Source organism: Callithrix jacchus, chromosome 4 (assembly GCF_049354715.1).
Source record: "Callithrix jacchus isolate 240 chromosome 4, calJac240_pri, whole genome shotgun sequence".
NCBI classification, from domain to species: domain Eukaryota; kingdom Metazoa; phylum Chordata; class Mammalia; order Primates; family Cebidae; genus Callithrix; species Callithrix jacchus.
This window is the reverse complement of record NC_133505.1, coordinates 53,801,069-53,821,416: the sequence shown is the minus strand read 5'-3', so window position 1 is coordinate 53,821,416 and position 20,348 is coordinate 53,801,069. Positions and strand designations below refer to the sequence as shown.

Below are 20,348 nucleotides of genomic sequence, written 5' to 3'. Positions count from 1 at the left end.
GAAAGAAAGAAATCAACAGAAGAAATATTTGAAGTAATAATGACCGAGAATTTCCCAAAATGTATGAGACGCCAAATCTTAGACTAGGAAGCTCAGAGAACAACAAGCAGAATAAATATCAGTAAAAGTAAATCTAGGCATTTTCTAGGTAATTTCTACACCTAGAAATTAACATTAGAATTTATTGGTCTCCCTTCTTTTTCTTCTGACCCTCCCTACCTAAAGTCTTTGCTGGCTTGGAAATGTGGCAGAATTATTATGGGGATTATACAGCCTAGTTTTCCCTTTAAGAAGTAAAAGTATATTTATTTTTACTTATTTCATTAGGGACAGAATCTCACTCTGTTGCTCAGGCTGGAGTACAGTGGCGTGATCATAGCTTACTGTAACCTGGGCTCATGGATTCCTCCTGCCTCAGCTTTCCAAGTAGCTAGAAATATAGGTGGATGCCATCACACCTGACTAGTAATTAATTTGTTTTTTTTGTAGAGACAGAGTCTCACAAAATGGCACCCAGGCTAGTCTCAAACTCCCAGCCTCAAGCAATCCTCCTTCCTTGGCCTCTCAAAGTGCTGGGATTACAGGCATGAGCCACTATGCACAGCCTATATTTAAATATAAATAGTAAGAAATAAAATGCCTCAATTGGAGTGCAAATTTCTTGAAGGCAGGGATTATGTATTATGTAATTCTGAGTTCCCCAGAGCCCCTGGTTCTATTTTACAGCACAAGCAAAGAAAATGTGTGTTTGTTTAACTGGTTGGAAACAAGTATAAAGGCCTGACTATATATATGAGAGCCTGCAGATGAGGACTGGAAACTGGTGAAAAAATGAGCCACCAATGAAATGGATTAAATAGTTTTAAAGTATTATTTAAATATTTAAAAAGCAAAACTAATCTCTTCTATGCTTCCATAGTGTGTAATACTGTTAGGCTTTGTGTCCTTACTCAAATCTCATCTTGAATTGTATCCCCATAATCTCCATAATCCCCATGTGTCAAGCGAGAGACCAAGTAGAGGTAATTGAATCATGAGGTGGCTTCCCCCATGCTGTTCTCATGCTAGTGAGTGAGTTCTCAGAAGATCTGATGGTTTTATAAGGGGTTCTCTCCCCTTTGCTTGGCACTTCTCCCTCCTGCCACCTTGTGAAGAAGGTGCTTTGATTCGCCTTTGCTTTCTACCATGACTGTAAGTTTCCTGAAACCTCCCCAGCCATGCTAAACTATGAGTCAATGAAACCTCTTTTCTTTATAAACTACCCAATCCCAAGCAGTTCTTTACAGCAGTGTGAAAACTGCCAAATACAATGTGTTAGGCCATTTCTACTTGCAGCTGGGTAATTTATAAAGAAAAAAGGTTTAGTTGGTTCGTGGTTCTTCAGGCTGTACAAGCAATTATGGTACCAATATCTGCCCAGGAAGCTTATAATCATGATGAAGCGTGAAGCAGGTGCAGGCATGTCACAGGGTGAGAGTGGGAGCAAGAGAGGAAGGGGGAGGTCCCAGACTCTTTTAAACAACAGAATCTCATGTGAACTAACAGCAAGAGCTCACTTTTACCAAGGGGATGGTGCTAAGACCCCATGATCTAGCCACCTCCAACCAGGCCCCACCTCCAACATTGGGAATCACATTTCAAAACGAGATTTGGAGTGGATAAACACCACATCTTGATATGTACAAGATACCATATCACATAGTATCTTGTACATATATGAGACACACAATGATTTATTTAGAAGTCCATTTTTTCCCGTTTGGCTGCAAGCTCCTTTAGGACAGGCATCACATCTTTCTTCCTCTTTTAATTGTGAGAGGCACTTCATTCATATTTTGTAAATAAATAACATTTGAGAGATACGTGATCAGAGAGATGAGAGTCTAAAGCCTTTCTATAATAATAAAGTTATGTACTTAAAAGAAGTACTATATTTCAGAGTAATTTTGAAGGAGTTTTCCCCAAAGGAAATGTACTCCCTTACCCCACAAAACCAATCTTTTGAGGGAGCCTGGATGCCCAGTTATCACACTTCTCTCCTGTGATGTTCATATCTCTATTTCCATTGGTTTTCTCTCCATGTCTCTTTTTTTTTACCTAGTTTCTCATGGAGGAAAATAACAACCACAACTCTTTTCAGTTACCCAACTACCCTTTCACCTTTCATCTTGTTCCCTTCCTTCTTTTAACTGCTCAAACAAGTGTTCTGTTCAATACATTCACATTTATACCCCAACCACACCATCAAGACTAGTTATGTCAATATTAAAGAACATCTAAAAACTCAAAGTTGCTCATCTTCTTTAAGTTCCCAGTGTTTTAAAACATTTTCATAAAGCAAATGATCCTTTTATGAGGTGAATATGCACATGATAATTTATCTGTTTCCTGCAGTTGCTCAGAAGAAAGGCAGGTTTCCAGGTTGGGGTGCTGCCAAGCAGGACTGCCTGAACCTCTTAGAGTGGAGATCGGGTTTGGGGTTTGACCCCTTGACCCTCACCAGACAACATCTTGCTGTTCCAGAGCAGACTCAACTTATAAGAGACCCAGCAGAAAAAACGAAAGGCTGAATGATTATTGACATTATCATTATCATGGACATTAATTATTAACACATTTTTGAGAAGCCAAATACTATTCATGGAAGCCAAAGAATCTGAAGATTGCTTGGTCACAACAGAACCAGCATAAGGAGAGTTATCTATGTAATTTAATTTTTAAATAATACTAAGACACTCATAGCCTGACCTATTTATCTTTTCCTCATTTACCACCACAGTATTGGAATGTAAAATAACTTTTTTTTTTTTTTAGACAGAGTCTCACTCTGTGACCCAGGCAAGAGGGCAGTGGTGCGATCTCGGCTCATTGCAACCTCCGCCTCCCAGGTTCAAGCAATTCTCCTGCCTCAACCTCCCAAGTAGCTGAGATTATAGGTGTGTGCACCATACCTAACTAATTTTTGTATTTTTAGGAGAGACGTAGTTTTACCATTTTGGCCAGGCTGGTCTCTTACTCCTGGCCTCAAGTCATCTGCCTACCTCAGCCTCCCAAAGTGCCAGATTACAGGCATGAGCCACTATGTCCAGCCTGCCAATATGTTCTAAATTCTGCTCTTTCTATGCTTCCTAGCTAACCTCTCTTCTTACTTATATAATATTTTAGTCCAGTTATAATTAAGGCTTGCTGTCTTGGATCTGTATCTCTACCATGATCCATTATTTACTTATTACACAAATTAACTTTCAGAGCTTAGTCTTAATTGTAAGTAATTGGAGAATGTCTCACTGTCATCTGTATGTTCATCTATGGTTTGCAAATATGGATTTCCACATATTATGCTATTTTTCTTTCTTTCTTTTCTTTTTTTTTTTTTTGAGATGATGTCTTGCTCTGTGGTGTGATATTGGCTCACTGCAACCTCCATCTCCTGGGTTCAAGCTCTTGCCTTGGCTTCCCAAGTAGCTGGGATTATAGGCATGTGCCACCACATCCAGCTAATTTTTGTATTTTTAGTAGAGATGGGATTTTACCATGTTGGTCAGGCTGGTCTCAAACTTCTGACCTTGTGATCCACCTGCCTTGGCCTCCCAAAGTGCTGGGATTACTGGTGTGATCCACCACAACAAGCATATGCCATATTTCTTTAAGCAAGACATACCTGGTTAAATCACCTTAATCATCTACATACATATTTAGGTGAAAAATAAGTCCTTATGATCTTTCTAGACCAGGATTCTGTTGGCAGTTTCATTGTTTAGTATTTCCAAAATAATATCTCCTAGATCATGAAAGTAGTTCCAAGTTAGGTTCCAAATATTTGAGCAATGGCAACATTATTGGGACAATAATAGTAAAAATGACTTTATTATTGGTATGTGTAAGGCTGGTTGCCTCGCTTAAAGCTCGGACACGCCGATCCCTCTCCCTGAAAATTACATCACCAGAATATGCCCATCATCTAGCTCTGCCTTGGAAATCCCCTCTGCACTGGGCACTCAACCCCATCCTTGGAAATCCCTTCTGCACTCGGCACTCAACCCCGTTCTTGGAAATCACCTCTGCACTAGGCATCTAGCCTGCCCTTGGAAAGCCCCGCCAAACCCTGCCCAACAGCACATTGCCTCATCTGGAAATCCCGCCTACCTACCTATAACAGCTTGCCATGTCCATGTCCTGTTTCTCAACTGCCAATCAAATGCCTTCACTCCCTGTAAAACGCCACGCCCAGAGAAGTCGGGCTTGACTTCCCTGGCCTCTTTCTCTGGGACCACAGAACCTCGCCTGGGAGCCAAATAAATTGGCATTTAATCTTTTTGTGCTGGCCTCAGTTTCTTCATTTTAAACTCGGCAATAAACCTCACAAGACAATAACCCTTACAGTATGCAATATAAAAATCACAGTCATAAACGTGTTCTATTAAAGAGAACTACTGAATTAAATATGATTGGCTAACTTCAAGTTTCATTAATATTCATTTACTATTTGTTCACTTACTTCATCATCAATTAGCACTTCCTGCAAGATAAGTAGTAGTAGAAGCCAATTGTTTAAGAAACATTTGTTGGAGAATAATTTAAAATTGAGAAATTCAGCTTATGAACTCCTTCCTCATGAATGGGGAAATGACTGCCATTATTTGGTGAGAAGGGGATGACACCAGTGCAGGAGCATAGTTTGAGAACTGCTGTATAGGGTGAATCACTGACTACTTCTGATGCAGTGAACAACAATTTTATTATTTCTCTATTATAAATGTAAAAAGAGAGTAGAGAAGCAAGATTTTTTTAAACAGTGTTTGCTTTGTAAAACTGGGAGGAAAGAAATCTCTTTGTTTAGATGTTTAAATCTTGTATAACACCCATTTCTAGAGAGAAACCAGTAGAGTTTTAAAAGTCCTTAACAATATTGTTTCAAATAAATATATCTGTAATATGAAAAATATTACCAAAAAATGACTAGAAAGTGGTTGAGTAGCACAGTTTGTGCTTTATCATTGCTTGCTAGTTGGAGGAGTCACAGATTCTGTAGATGCTCTAGTGCAAGTGGTTCTCAAACATTAACTTACTTCAAAATCACCTGGACAACTTGTTAAAGCAGATTGCTGAGCTCCGCCCCTCAGAGTTTCTGATTCTGCAGGTTTGGGGTGGGTCCCAAATGTTCATTTCTAACAAGAAGCAGATGTTGCATGTAGACTTTTAGAACCACTGTTCTATGCTCTAGGCTAGCTGCAATTTAACAAGCCTCTGGTTATCTCTGTCCCATTCTGCACAGTGCTGCAACAAAACTCTATCGCCTCATACAGAATTTATCCTGTTGTCCTCACTTTTTCAGCAAAATAGTTGCTTTCATACATTATTTAAAAAACTGGGATCATCAGGTATGGTCTGCTTCAAGCTCTTATTTCCTTTTTCCAGTCTACCCCTTTTCTAATTTAAGACTCATCCCACTTTCTGGGCTCTTGATCAAAAGCCTTCCTGTCTTTTCCAGGGTCTCATTCTATCTTTGCATGGTAGTGATTTTGTCATTAGCCTTCTTCTATCCCAAGTGTACAAACCTTCCCTCTCTACCAGCTTTTTCTCAAAAGCCTGTAAATAAGCTCAAGTCTTTTGATCCTGAAAATCTCTCTCATGGCCCAGAATATTTCTTTCTTTCTTTTTTTTTTTTTTTTCCTGAGACAGGGTCTTACTTTATCACCCAGGCAGGAGTGTAGCAGCATGATCTTAGCTCACTGAAACCTCCGCTTCTTGGGTTCAAGCGATTTCTCCTGCCTCTGCCTCTCAAGTAGCTGGGATTATAGGCACTCACCACCATGCCCAGGGAATTTTTGTATTTTTAATAGAGACAGGTTTTCACCATGTTGGTCAGACTAGTCTCAAACTCCTGACCTTGTGATCCACCCGCCTCAGCCTCCCAAAGTGCTGGGATTACAGATGTGAACCACCGTGCCCACTGGGACCTGAATATTTCTCCAGCTACTCTTTCTGTTTCACAGCCCAAGTTTTCAGGAAGACTAAGGAACTTGGTTCTCCACTACCTTATCTATGCTTCCCTTTCCAAATCACTGTAACAAAGCTTCCGTTCCTACCACTCTGTCGAAGCTGTTTGCCAAAGGCTACTTTAAACTGGCTACATCCAATTAATCCTGATTCTCATTGTAGCATCATTAATATGCCTCTTTGAAACTCTGCTCTCCTGGTTTCTGTGGCACCACTAACCTACCTTCTCAGTGTTCCTTGTTGACTCTTCCTCTCCTCCTCCCATTGAATGTGTTTAAGGTAACTGCGTAAAAATCCCAGTGGCTATAACCAGTAGCACAACTGGAATATTCATATAGAATGATGGGGATAGAAGCTCGAATACAGTCTGGAGATCAGGAGAGCATGTGGACATTTAGATCTAGGAACTAGAAGCATTGAATGTGGGTATTTAGGACTTGATGTTTGACTCACTTCTCATTCTTTTATGCATTCTCTCCGGCATTTCATTTTCTTCTTTGGCTTCCTTTGTGCCCATACAGATCCTTGTGAGAATGTTTCTAGGCCAAATCTAGGAATAGGGCTGGGTGTTGCATGGGAGTTACGTGTGTGGAATCATGAGTGCTGTGTGTGACTGGTTCCTAAACCTAAATGTCCATCCACTCTCTTGAACTACAGACTTTGTTGTAGCATCTATCCCCACTATTCTGCCAGAATATTCCAGTTTACTACTTGTCATAGCCACTGAGATTTTGTACAGTCACCTCAAACATATGTCCAAAACTGCCATTTTGGTATTCGTTGTCTGGATAAATGGTACTACCACCCACTCCGTAAGTCAAGAAACTTTGGAATCATACTTCAGTTCCCTCTTTGCCTTACTTCTACCCTCATGTCTTACCAGTAACCAAATCATACAATTCTACTTCTTTAGCATTTCTCCTGTCATCTTCTATTGTTTCCTACTTCACTGACTTAACTCTAGCCCATATCACCTTTCCTGAACTGTTAGCTCCTTCCAATTTTTCACTCACCCAACTTTTCTTACACATTACTGTCAACCAAAAGGCAAATTTTACCACATCATTGCATTAAAAAAAAATTATTCCAAGGCTCTCCATCTTTTATTAGATAAAGCCCAAACATAATACCCAAGACTTGATCTGGCCCCTGTCAAATTTCTAGCTTTCCTTCTCATAGCCTATGAATGTATCATGCTGGACAACTCGCAGTTTCCTCCAACACACTCTGACTTTGCTAATACGGCTCCCTCTGCCCCAATGATCCTTCCTCATTCTGTTCAACCATCATTTACGTCTCAAGACTGAGTGATGAGTCATCTTTCCTATAGTAATGACAAGAATAACAAAAAAAACATTTATTAAGAGCTTGTCCATGTGCAGGGCACTTCACATACATTTCCATGTAATCCTCATCACAAAACTTTGAAGTTTTACAGATGAGGCGACTGAGGTTCAGAGAGGTTGTCTTCCTTGATATCTTTTTTCTGCTCCATCAACACTTAGTGGCCCCAAATGAGTACTCTCTAATTGTATCTCTGCTACGATCTATACATATGGAGGTAAGATAATTTATATTAGATAGTTTTGAAGGCTTGCCAGTAAGTCCTCAAAGACTGGAGCCTGCTGGAATCTAAGAAAAGAAAATAACAAAACTACTTAATATTAAAAACAAATAAGCATTTGTGGGTGAGGAAGAGCAGAGAACTGAGTAGAAAGAAGAAAAGGGCCATGTGGTGAAGCACAATATCATGGCAGGAGTGTTTTTTCACCAAGGCTGGAGTGCAGTGGTGTGATCTCTGCTCACTGTAACCTCTGCCTCCCAGGTTCAAGCAATTCTTCCGCCTTAGCCTACTGAGTAGCTGGGATTACAGGCATGTGTCACCACGCCTGGCTGAGTTTTGTATTTTCAGTAGAGATGGGGACTCACCATGTTGACCAGGCTGGTCTTGAACTCCTAATCTTAAGGATCCACCCGCCTTGGCCTCCCAAAGTGCTGGTATTGCAGGTGTGAGACATCACACCTGGTCCGCTTTTAAGAATAGAAATGTACAGTGCTTCTAAATTGTGTTTCTGTGACATCAACTCCCTTTCATCATTTCAAAACCTTACTAAATCTGTGCCCACACAGAACTTTGTGGAAATGCTTTTGGGTGAAACCTAGGAACAGGGCTAAGTTCCATATCTGAGTGGATGTTTGTGGAATAAGGACAGATGGCAGCTCATCCATGAACTTCACTGGTTTATTATAAGTGGAAGTTCAGAGTCAGAGGGTTCAGTGAGAACCTTAGCTCTCCAGAAATAAGAAGAAATCTTGGGTTGGGCACTGGGTTTGCAAATGAGGTAGAATGGAGGTTCAAACCAATGCTAACAGAGCTTAAAAGCCAAGGAGATCTCAGCTGACACCTAGGTTACATATTCTCACAGTACCTTTGCTCTTCCTTGTTTATATACCATTGTCTCTCCTAAATTCACCAGTAAGAAGTATTTATGAGGGCAGAGACTCTATTATTCATCATATATTCCCAATGTCTAACAATGACTAGTACTATACTTATTACATCTTCAGTAGATGTTTGTTAAAAGAATAATTGTCACATTTACATAATTTTACTGAATTAAGAAAAAAATAGGCTAGGCATAGTAGTTTCAGCACTTTGGGAGGCTGAGGTGGGAAGATGATGTGAGGCCAGGAGTTTGAGATCAGCTTCGGCACCATAGTGAGACCTCCATCTCCATAAAAAATTTTTTTAAATTAACTTTAAAAAACTCCTGAGCCCAGGAGTTTGAAGTTGCAGTGTGTTATGATCATGCCACTGTACTCCAGCCTGGGAGATAGAGTGAGACCCCATTGCTTAAAAAAAAAGGCACCCTAATATCTAATACTTGAGGTAAGATTTTGTGTTTAATAGTCCCATGTCTAACACATTAAAAATATAAACATTATAAAATTACTCAATAACTAATTATAATAAAAACTAGAAAACTGGCCAGGCACAGTGGCTTATGCTTGTAATCCCAGTACTTTTGGGAGGCCGAGGTAGGAGGATCACCTGAGGCTAGGAGTTCAAGACCAGCCTGGCCAACATGATGAAACACTGTCTCTAGAAAAAAATACAAAAATTAGCTGGGCATGGTGATATATGCTTGTAGTCCCAGCTACTCAGGAGGCTGAGACATGAGAATGGCTCAAACACAGGAGGCAGAAGTTGCAGTGAGCTGAGATAGTGCCACTACCTCAGCCTGAGTGATGGAGTGAAATTCTGTCTAAAAGGAAAAAAAAACCAACACCCCCCCCCAAAAAAACCCAACCTTCACCCGCTGGAAAACAGTAATAACTACAAATTATTAAATCTTTTCAATGTGTCAGGAACTTCCCATTTAAATCCTGATATCAACCTCCCTACATTAGGTATTCCTATCCTTATTTTACAGTAGAGGACACTTATTTTCAGTTGAATACTTGCCCAGCATTATGGCTAATCAGTGGCACCAAACCCTTATTTTTTACACTATACCTGACTGAGTTAAAGAAGTGGTTTTAAATATACTTGGGAAAAAGGAAAATACAGCTTATGTTGCATCAGTAAAGAGCTAAAAATAAAAACAAAGTAACTTAGTGAAATCTGTCAGTACAGTTCCCTGATTACTAGTTAACAAATGATCTGAGCATTACTTAGTCAAAATAGGTTTATTGCATCCACCTTCAGAATGTGAAGTAGGAATAGCAGGTTGCGTTAGCCACACTGTAGTTTATTTCATATGGCACCAAATAACTTTTGGCCCTGTTTCCATGCGTAATAGAAAAAGAAGGCAGTTATTTGATAATTCACTGAAATAGATTCAGTTTTAATAAAAATACTTTGGAGAACTGGATGTTTCTGTATATTCATTTGAACTTTATTCTCTACTTTCAAGTATTGATAGACCAAAAAAAAATTTTTCTTTTCTTTTTCTTAAACAAGGGGATATTTAGCTTTTCTCAAATTTTCTTAAAGGTATTCCTTGACATATATTAGATAGGTCTAAATGGAACTTTATGACATGAGCAGGATTAGAAATTAATTTAATTATAAAATGTTACAAATTCAAACTTTTCATTTCCATAAGAACATTATTTATTTTTTGAGACAGGGTCTCACTCTGTTGTCTAGGCTGGAGTGCAGTGGTGCCATCTTGGCTCACTGCAACCTCTGCCTCCTGGGTTCAAGCAATTCTCCTTACTCAGCCTCCCAAGTAGCTGGTAGCTGGGATTACAGGTGTGTGCCACCCACCTGGCTAATTTTTTTGTAGAGGCAAGGTTTTGCCATGTTGGCCAGGATGGTCTCAAACTGGACTGAAGTGATCCACCCGCCTTGGCCTCCCAAAATGCTGGAATTATAGGCGTGGACCACCGTGACAGGCCCAGAACTTACTTATTTTTGATGGCAAAACATTAAAGATAATACAACCATCATGCTTAATTATGTATTTATTCCCCAGCTGCATTCCTGATCTCTTGTACCTACCCAGCATACTCTAACCCCAATCTTCCCCATCTCAGCTAATGTAGGCAGATCCATTTTTCCAGTTGCTCAGAACAAACAGTTGTTCATCCTTGTTTCCTTTAGGACCCTAAATCCAATGTGTCCACAAATCATATCGGTTTCCAAAATATATCTTGGACCCAACCTTGTCTTAAGGCCTTACTGTAACAACGCTAGTACAAGCTACTGTCATCTTGTGCTTGGGTTACTGCAATAGGACCTGTCACTCTACAGACTATTTTCAACCTGGCAGCCAGGGGAACCAATTTAAAGCCTTAATCTTACAATGTCAATCTTCTGCCAATAGTCTCCCAGTCTCAGGCACACTAGGCCTGAGACTGGGTTAGTGTTCAGTGTTTCACCGTCTGGCTTAGTGTTTCTCTGACCTCATAACACATTATTTTCTTTCTGGGTTACTCTTCTTTAGCTACAAGTGACCTCCTGGCAGTTGCTTCAACTTACCAGACCTGTCCCCACCCTAGGGTGTGCACAAGTTATTGTCATTGTCTGGAATGCTCTTTCTTCAGATATATGCAGGTATCTCCTTCACTTTCAAGTCATTATTCAAATACTACTTTCTCAGGGAGGCTTGCTGCAACTGCCCAATTTAAAAATTACATCTCCCCATTCCTCCTGTGCTTGGTCTCATTCCACGGCCCTTCCCATATAAATTTTTCTGATAACACTCATGGTCTTCTAACATACTATATAATTTAGGTATTTATTTTTACTGTCTAAGTTCTACTAGAATGTGAGTTTGATGATGGCATAGATTTTTGTCTGTTTTGTTCACTGCTATATCTGCAGCTTCGAGAATACTGTCAGGTACATGGTAGGCCCACAAGAATCTGTTGAAATGTAAAAGTTGTTTGATTCCAGTACAAGAGTATTACATATTGGATTTCATGGGAATTGGAACAACTAAGTTTTCTTGTGCCTGAAGAGCTCAAAGTCTCTTTGAAACTCTGGCATTCCATGGTTCCTTTACCATTCTGACTCTCAAAAACATAACCAGTTTTTCAGCAACCAAGCACTAATTTTAAAAGACCCTGGACTGTTAAGTCTACAATGAGAGCTTACAGTACATTAAGCTACAATGAGAGCTTAAGAGAACGATCATAACTATAATTCTACAAGCTACCTGGTACTGTAATTTTTTAACATTTCTTTTCTAATCATTGTACTGCTTTTCCTAGTTTGGAACATATGAATGCAATTGGAAGGTGTGGGAAGCCAATTTGATTACACATTAATAATTTTGTGACACCCCCATCCCACCAATGCCTCTGCAGATTTGTTATATCATTTCATGTTGGTTTTTCTTTTGAAATGTGTAACATCAGGCAGGGCATGGTGGCTCACTCCTGTAATCCCAGCATTTTGGGAGGCTGAGGCAGGAGGAGCTCTTGAGCCTAGGAGTTTGAGACCAGCCTGGGCAACATAGGGAGACCCCTATCTATACACAAAATTAAAAAATTAGCTGAATGTAGTGGCACTTGCCTCTAGTTCCAGCCACTGGGGAGGCTAAGGTGGAAGGATTGCTTGAGCCCAGAAGGTTGAGGCTACAGTGAGCTATGATTGCATGATTGCCCTCAAGCCTGGGCAACAGAAAGACAGAGAGAGAGAGAGACCCTGTCTCAAAAGAAAAGTCCTGAATACATACTTCTGTGATTTTTTGGCAGCACAAATGCTGAAATTATGCTGCAGAACTTTAGGATCCATCCTTTGGCTATTCCCATGTTGAAGGAACTTAGAATTTTAGGGTTGTAAGGTTTTAGTTCATTTGGTTCCATTATTTCATTCTATAGATACAAAAACTGAGGTCGAATGATGTTAAGTTACTTGCTCAGGTACCACTGAGCTGAAGAATCTTTTTGGTCAGAAAAACTTGTTCTAAATATAAAACAAGATACCTTTGAGAATGCAATTGGAAAACCGTTCTCAACGTCAGAAAATTAAATATAGCAACAATTGCAACATACAGTTCTAAATAATATGAAATCTACCCAGTTTATTTCCATGGTGACAATTTAAGCATTAAAAATAGAAGGCAAATATAGCAAAGGATGAAATAATTGATAAACAGAAAATAAAAGTCCCCACAAGCTTCCTAACAAGAAAGAGTATGAATCTCAAATGACAATTTGCAGGCCACCTGAACTGTCACTGTGGCATCCACCTGAGAAGAAACCACTTCCGTGGAATCAGAGAGATGGTTCCATATTAGTCATGGCTTCTGCTATTCCTTTGAGAATGTGGGCTTTACTACCTAATCATTTTAAGATGCCTGTGGGGCACTTTTATTTAGATATATGTACCTTCTCTTTGCACTAGTGAGTCTACATGAATGTTACATGCCCAAGTAATGTAAAAGTCTACACTAACAATGCTTCATTTTCCTTTAACAGTTTTGTCTACGTGATGGAGCCATTTTTGTGGAGTGACAAATTCATTTGGTCTCCTGATGCATTTTCCCCATATGCCTTGAAAATCACTTGTTTTTCTGAGAGGTGGTAATCATCAAAGCCTTAACTTCAGCAAAGCTTCACTATTCTAGCTTTGTTATAATTACATACCCTGGTAGCATGAATAATTTAGGATATTTGATATTTATCTAATGGAAAATATTTTTGATCCTTTGTACATAGCAATGGTCTTAAACTGTGAGCAAAATTATGGCTAAATCAGATTTTCAAAAATGGATTTTAACAAATTCCAGGAGGTAGGAACCTGGATAACTCATATAACTTTAACACTCAGATCTCTCCCAACAGCACAATTCAGTTTTCTAAGAGGGAATTTTTGAACTTCCTGTATCAACGCCTTAACTCAGTTTCCCTTCTCCATGTCTCACTCTCATTAACTTCTATTGTGTATGACTATATGCAGACTGGACACCAGTATTCTAGAGTAAGATGATCTGGATTCTATTCTGATAAACTGGGGGGTCAAACAGGCACTCATCTGATGCAGGTGAAACTCCACTGCAGGAACTTCTATGACAACATTTATTGAACATAATTTTAATTGAAATGGTCTATTTGAAGTGGTTTCTTTAGATGTGAACATTAATTTTTTCTTAATCTTCTGTTAACTAATTTCTTGGTAATGTATTCAAAAGAGCTTTTCAACCAGTCTTCCTATGTAAGAAGTTATTAAGATACTCACTGTTACTGTGATATTGCACACTTTGGCCAGCAATGAATTGAGCCCTGATTTACACATTATGCTGAACTCTCACATCCTAAATATATTTATTCTTTTGGAATTTTAGGTATTTGGCAAATATTGAAGCATTAGGGAGATTAAAGAGAATCAAACACAACATTAGCAGACTCAACTACTATCTGCAGAGGAAATAACCAAATAAGTTGCTATTTTAAACAATTTAAGCAAACAGGAGGGATTATTTCAGAACTCACATACAGTAACTATAGGCAAGAAAATAACTGAAGCAGTGATGCTTAAAAAGACTTGGTGAAGGTTAATACTTGAATCCCTATAAGTTATTTTATATATTTGATGTCACAGGTGTGAAGGTGAGCATGGATAATCAGTTTTCTTCTTTAAGCAGCCAATAAGAATGTTAAACTATAAGTAAGACTTCAGATTACATAAAGAGTGAAAGACTGAAATCATTGTCTTACGACTACTGTATTATTTCAAGAACTACATCTATATCGATCAAATGTGGGAAGACAGGATATACAGTTCAATACCGGGGGCGCAAGATTTTAAAATTAGGGATAGGCCAAAACCTAAACACAGAATCGTCCAAAAAAAAGCCTTCAAGTAGAACAAGTTTTCTATAACAATACATGGTAGTCAAACGCCTGCGTTTAGAAAAATATTAATTGCAGATTAATGGAAAAGATTCTGTGCGAGGTCAAGGTAGGGAGCGATGGCGCGCGGGAGCGGCGGAAGAGCTGGTTTCGCCGTCCCAGAACGGGTTCCACGTCCACACGCCCGCACTGCGGCCCTGGCGGGAGCGTTTTCATTCACTATTCTGAACGCGCAATCCCAAGATCCCGTTCACCCCAATTCCTGGAAAGAAGTTTACAATGGTCAATCTCTTCACTGGAGTTGAAAATCAACTTCCAGTGTAAGTCATCGATCCTTTAAAAATCCTAGCCCTCTCAGCCCCAATTTCTACATAATTCAAGCCTGGACCAATTCCTACATAATTCAAGCCCTCCCTGGGGGATCTCAACTCAACCCCACACCGCTCCCAGCCGCCCCAGCTCTAAGGGCCGCCTTGTGGCTCAGCTCCGCCCTCGCCGGGCCCTGAGGGCGGCGCAGAACGCCCCGCCCCGACGAGCGTGGCGGAAGTAGCTTGCTCGGGCTGGGAGCCGCGCACCACCTGGTCGAGCGCGCATGCGCCAGTACCGCGAGTGCTGGGGGCGTCCGTAGCGCTAACTTCTCAGTCTCCGCAACCCCCGCCCACGCCATCTTGCACCCCCGTATGCCCCCCGCCACACTGCCGAGTCACCTTTTGCCTTTCTACACTCCACACTTTCTGCCCCCCACCCCGCCCCTTTCCAAGCGTGTCCCGGGCCGCAGCAGGAGAAACCGCACCATCTCCACCCCCACATTCTCCACGCGGGAAGCGCAGCCGTGCCTACAAGGGTTCTTAAAGCAGAGGTTGTGGGGCGTGCGGGGGGCGGTGCGGGGGTGCGGGCGGGGGAGACTTCGGGGAGCCGGGAGGGACGCAGCGCGGATATCCCCGCGTCTAGGCCACCGCTCCGGCCACGCCCTGGCCCCGGCTCGAGGGCGGCCGCCTGGGTCTTCGGCGTCTACGCCGGAGGGTTGAAGGGAGGGCGGCTCTGGGAGGCGCTGGCCGGGCGCAGCGCCCTGGTTCCGCTGCAGAGCGTGGAATTGCCTGTCGACTCCTCCCTGTCGGCGGGTGGGCGTGGGGTGAGGGGGGCTGGGCTGTGTAAAGAAGCGGGGTGGTCGGGTCATCTGGGTATTGTTGGGGACTGCAGGGGGGAGTCTTTAAAGAGGGAAGTTGTTGCTTTATGGCAAGGCGAGAGAAGAGTTAGGTTGTTAGTGAGAGTGTAACATCCAGAAAGAGGAAAAGATTCTCTGTGTTCTCTGTGGGGTGAGCTCAGGTCTCTGACCCCTGGGGAAATTATTGAGTTTGTCTTTGCCTCGTTTTGGTCTGTAAAATGGCGATCTTATAGCCTAGTTCAGAATTGTGACGATTATGTGAGAAAATACACGTTAAAAAGCTTAGAACGGCGCCAGGTGCTGCTCATTACATGTTAGCTCTACTTTTGCTCTCCATGTTTTAGGAGTTCAGAATGACTGTGACCTTATCTACTCGGAGAATCAGGACACTTGGTCTGACAAGTGAGAGTGAGGTTATGAGACAGTGATATGTAATATTTGACATTCCGACGATCCTGGACATAGTATTACTGTACACGTGGATAAATTAGCATTTCTCCATGAGGTTAATAGAAATATTAAACGATTTCGGTAGAAAGAAATGTGTATGTATATAAACGTATGTATATATATGTGTGTGTGTTTATATATGTATATATATGTGTGTATATATATTTATTTGGAAGAAGAGGACCTGGGGTCTCTTTGGAAGAGGAATTAAATTCGCCCCGCAGAGATTTACTTGAAGGACAGAACTTGGGGAATTTCTGGTGAATGTTTCAAAGAGGCTGAATTTGACTAGGAGGAACAGTTCGTGACAGTACTTTGCTAGAATGGAATGCAGTTCTTTGTGCTATTGTAAGTTTCTTATCTCAGGATATTCGGGACATTGGCGCAAAGTGTTCCTAAGTCTAGAGCTGCACTTTTCAGTAGCAGTTTCTGCCATGATGGAGATGTTCTATAATCTGTGCCAGTAGGCATTAGTGGTGGCCACTAGGCACAGTGACTCTTCAGCACTTGAAATTCGATGAGTATCACTGAGGAACTTAATATTTAATTTTATTCATAAGTTAATAAATGGATTTACGTTTAAATACCTACATGTGGCTAGTGGTGGCTACTGCATTGGACAGCACAGGTCTACAATTTAGATTTTGAGAGTCATTCTAAGTCAATACGGTCGAGTTTTAAATCAAAGAAGCCAACTCCTTGAAACATTTATTGCCTTAGGGAATCTTCATTATATTCAAATAATACCTTTCATTCAAATACTGCACTTCAGAGCATGGGTCTGTAAGTACTTATTTACATCTTGACAAAGCAAAGCATTCGTCTCCTAGGTTGTACAGCTAATGCCACATTCACAGCTATGACAGTATTAACTGGATTTTTCTTTAAACATTCTTGTCGTATATTGTGATTTTGGGTTTCTACTATCTTTTACCACTTTGGTTAGTTTTCAATGAGAACTTTCCAGCTCTTTTATTGAAGTTTTTTTCTTTTTTAACCTTTTGTATAGTAAAGCGATTGAAAAATTGTAGCTCTTGAGTATTGGGACATTTTAGAGCCAGTTTCATGGTTATCCAAATCTTTTGGAGAGATAAGTGAAATCAGCTGATGTTTCACAAAAATACTTTCCTTGAAATATGTGCATCTGTTTTTTTTTTTTTTTCAGGTGCTTGACCTGATGTCTGTAAAATGGTGCCCTTGGGCCAAGCAGTTGGCTCATGCTTGTAATCCCAGCACTTTGGGAGGCTGAGGCCAGAGGTTCTCTTCCTAGGAGTTCAAGGCTGCAGTGAGTCATGGTCAGGCCTGGCCTTCCAGCCTGGGCTACAGAGGGAGACCCTGTCTCTTAAAAAAAAAAAAATGATGTTCTTGATCTCAAGGTTGAAGATAATCTTTAGATCTGGAACAATAACTTAAAGCTCACGGGTTAATCAGATGAGAATAGCTCATAATATACGAATTAGAAAGGGGTACTTTTATAGGTGACCATAATATCTTAATTTTTCTGAGACAGTCATGGTTTAAAGCCTGATTGTTCCAGCACAGTTATTTATTAGAGCCCCTTTCACTATCAAAAAGGCTCCAGTTGGGACCACATAATATCACCCTACTGTTAACCTTGTTGGAATTTGTAATATATAGTTTTAGGACAATTAACCATGTTGCAGTATCAGAAATACTTCATTATTACTATTATTTTTTGAGATGGAGTTTCGCTCTTGTTGCCCAGGTTGGAGTGCAATGGTGTGATCTTAACTTACTGCAACCTCTGCCTCCCAGGTTCAAGTAATTCTCCTGCCTCAGCCTCCCTAGTAGCTGGGATTACAGGCATGTACGACCATACCTGGCTGGTTTTTGTATTTTTAATAGAGACAGGGTTTCACCATGTTGGCCAGGCTGGTCTTGAACTCTTGGCCTCAAGTGATCCACCCGCCTCAGCCTCCCAAAGTGCTGGGACTACAGGTGTGAGCCACTGTGCCCGGCCAGAAATATACTTTAAAACAGTGACAAAATTACTGTTTTTGTGTCTAAGTAATAAATGAGATATCTGGAATAAGGCCAGGAAGTGACTTTCCCATTTAAGCCACTGATAATTTTAAAATTTTGCTTTGGATAGAAATCTTGAACAGCTTGATTTTTGGTTCCCTCTGGAAAAAGTTATCTTTTGGTGGAGATGACTGCAAAGCATGTTAGTCCATGTCAGTCAAATCAGGAGACTGAGTATTTGTGTTGCAATAACACCGATTTTATTTTATGGTGAGGTCGAATAGTGAAATCCATCAGAAATCTGATTATGTATTAGAATGTTAAAGAAGGGTTTTGCTTACAGTTTACTTAAATAATGAGAAATAATTCAGCCACATGCATTATTAAATTCAGTTTATACTAAGTGGGTAAAATATTTTATTGAGGCTCTAACACTTGATTTGAGTTCTCACTTGCTGCTTACTAACCATATGATTTGGGATAAGTTATTTAATCTTCCTAAGAATACTCAGTTTCCTTATTTATAAAATGTAGATGGTAATGGCATCTGCTTCTAGGTTCATAAGAGGTTAATTTAGATTTAGGCTGCTGTAGCCTTAAGTCTATGGCTAATCTAGGAGTGACAATAGTGTTCTGAGATGTTCTGTGGGTTGGTGGACAGAACACCAAGACCCAATTCCGTAAACTTAGCTTTTGCCCTTTTCTGCCCCATTCTTTTTATCATTTCAGTTAAGGTATTTAACTGAATATTAACTTATAACTGAGCCTCAATTTCTTCATCAGTAAAATGGAATTAGTATGCCACCTCATCCCACCTTCTCATAGGACTGTTGGTGGCATCAAACGAGAATTACATTTAAAAATTGTCGTCTTACTTTACAAACATTTACATCTTACTTTACAAACATCTTACATTTTTATGTTGAATTATTTTGTCTCATCTTGTGGGCCTACAACCTCCGCTGAAGAGTGATCTGCAAAAAATGTTCTGTAAATTTTGTGTAACAGCGTAGATAGTATAATAGGCACCATTAATGAAGGCAATTCTCTTTTACGAATAATATTGTAAGTCATAGGCCAGGCGTGATGGCTCACTCCTGTAATCACAGCACTTGGGAGGCTAAGGTGAGCAGATCACTTGAGGTCAGGATTTGGAGACAAGCCTGGCCAACATGGCGAAACCCCATCTGTACTAAAAACACAGAAAATTAGCTGGGCATGGTGATACACGCCTGTAGCCCCAGCTACTCAGGAGGCTGAGGCAATAGAATCGCTTGAACTGTGGAGGTGGAGGTTGCAGTGAGCTGAGATTGTGCCACTGCACTCCCACCTGGGCGACACAGCAAGACTCTGTCTCAAAAACCAACCAAACAAAAAAACCCAAATAATGTTGTAAATCACTCTACAATTTTGTTGTAAGTGCTTTATTGATCTGGTCACAGTATATTTTCTACATAAAACAACTCCATACTACTGCTAAGGGAGAACATTTTTCTTGGGCACATTTTTCTTGGGATGAGGTCCTTTCATTGTATCTCATTCATCCAAACATATTCCCACCTAATAGGTTATACTAATGAGGCTCTTACTTTCTAGAATAAGTCTGTCAAGCTTTTCTGTACTGTAATTCTCCCTCTGAAAATGTCTGGCTTGTAGTTAAAAATGGGTAGTGAAGGATAAATAAGATGATGAACATGAAAAGAGTGGCTGGCGCTGTGACTCATGCCTGTAATACCAGCACTTTGGGAGGCCAAGACGGGCCCAGATTGATTGAGCCCAAGAGTGATGGGCAAAATAGTGAGACCTGGTCTTCACAAAAAATTAGAAACAAAAATTAGCTGGGCCGGGTGTGGTAGCTTATACCTCTAATCCCAGCACTTTCGGGGGCTGAGGCTGAGGCTGAGGCTGAGGCTGGTGGGTTACCTGAAGTCAGGAGTTCGAGATTAGCCTGGCCAATATGGTGAGACTCTGTCACTACTAAAAATATAAAAATTAGCCAGGTGTCTTGGTATGCACCTGTAATCCCAGCTACTTGGGAGGCTGAGGCACAAGACTTGCTTGAACCCGGGAAGCAGAGGTTGCAGTGAGCCAAGATTGCACCATTATAGTGAAGCCCGGGTGACAGAGCAAATCTCCATCTCAAAAAAAAATAGTCAAGCTTGGTGGTTCATAACTGTAGTACCAGCTGCTTGGGAGGCTGAGAGGGGAGAATTGCTTGAGCAGGGGAGGTGGAGATTGCAGTGAGCTGAGATTGTGCCACTGCACTCCATGGTGGGGATAGAGAGAGACCTTATCTCAAAAAAAAAAAAAAAAATAGCATGCTGTTTGCTGTATGGTATGTAGGAGTTACTGAATAAAATGCTGTTGACTTCATAGGATAGTAAATTGAAATAATTTGTGTGAATATGCTTTATAAACTAAAATAACATACAAATATAAATCA

General features: G+C 40.6%; 2 protein-coding genes across 25 annotated transcripts in view; one reads left to right on the top strand and one right to left on the bottom strand.

Moving 5' to 3' along the window:
• Nucleotides 1-20,348, bottom strand: part of RUNX2 (RUNX family transcription factor 2) — a 219,704-nt gene that overhangs the window by 156,305 nt on the left and 43,051 nt on the right. The gene's annotated exons all lie outside the window — the stretch shown is intronic.
• The window catches only part of SUPT3H (SPT3 homolog, SAGA and STAGA complex component), a 554,097-nt gene continuing 548,640 nt past the window's right edge, over nt 14,892-20,348 (top strand). For 11 of the 20 annotated variants that reach the window (XM_054254044.2, XM_078369324.1, XM_078369330.1 and 8 more), the window contains exon 1: nt 15,427-15,977. The gene's annotated coding sequence lies outside the window, so the exon portion shown is untranslated. Of the gene's footprint in view, nt 15,167-15,297; nt 15,978-20,348 lie in introns of those variants that run through there. The other 9 variants (XR_004741815.3, XR_013534243.1, XR_013534241.1 and 6 more) reach the window with 2 other exon arrangements.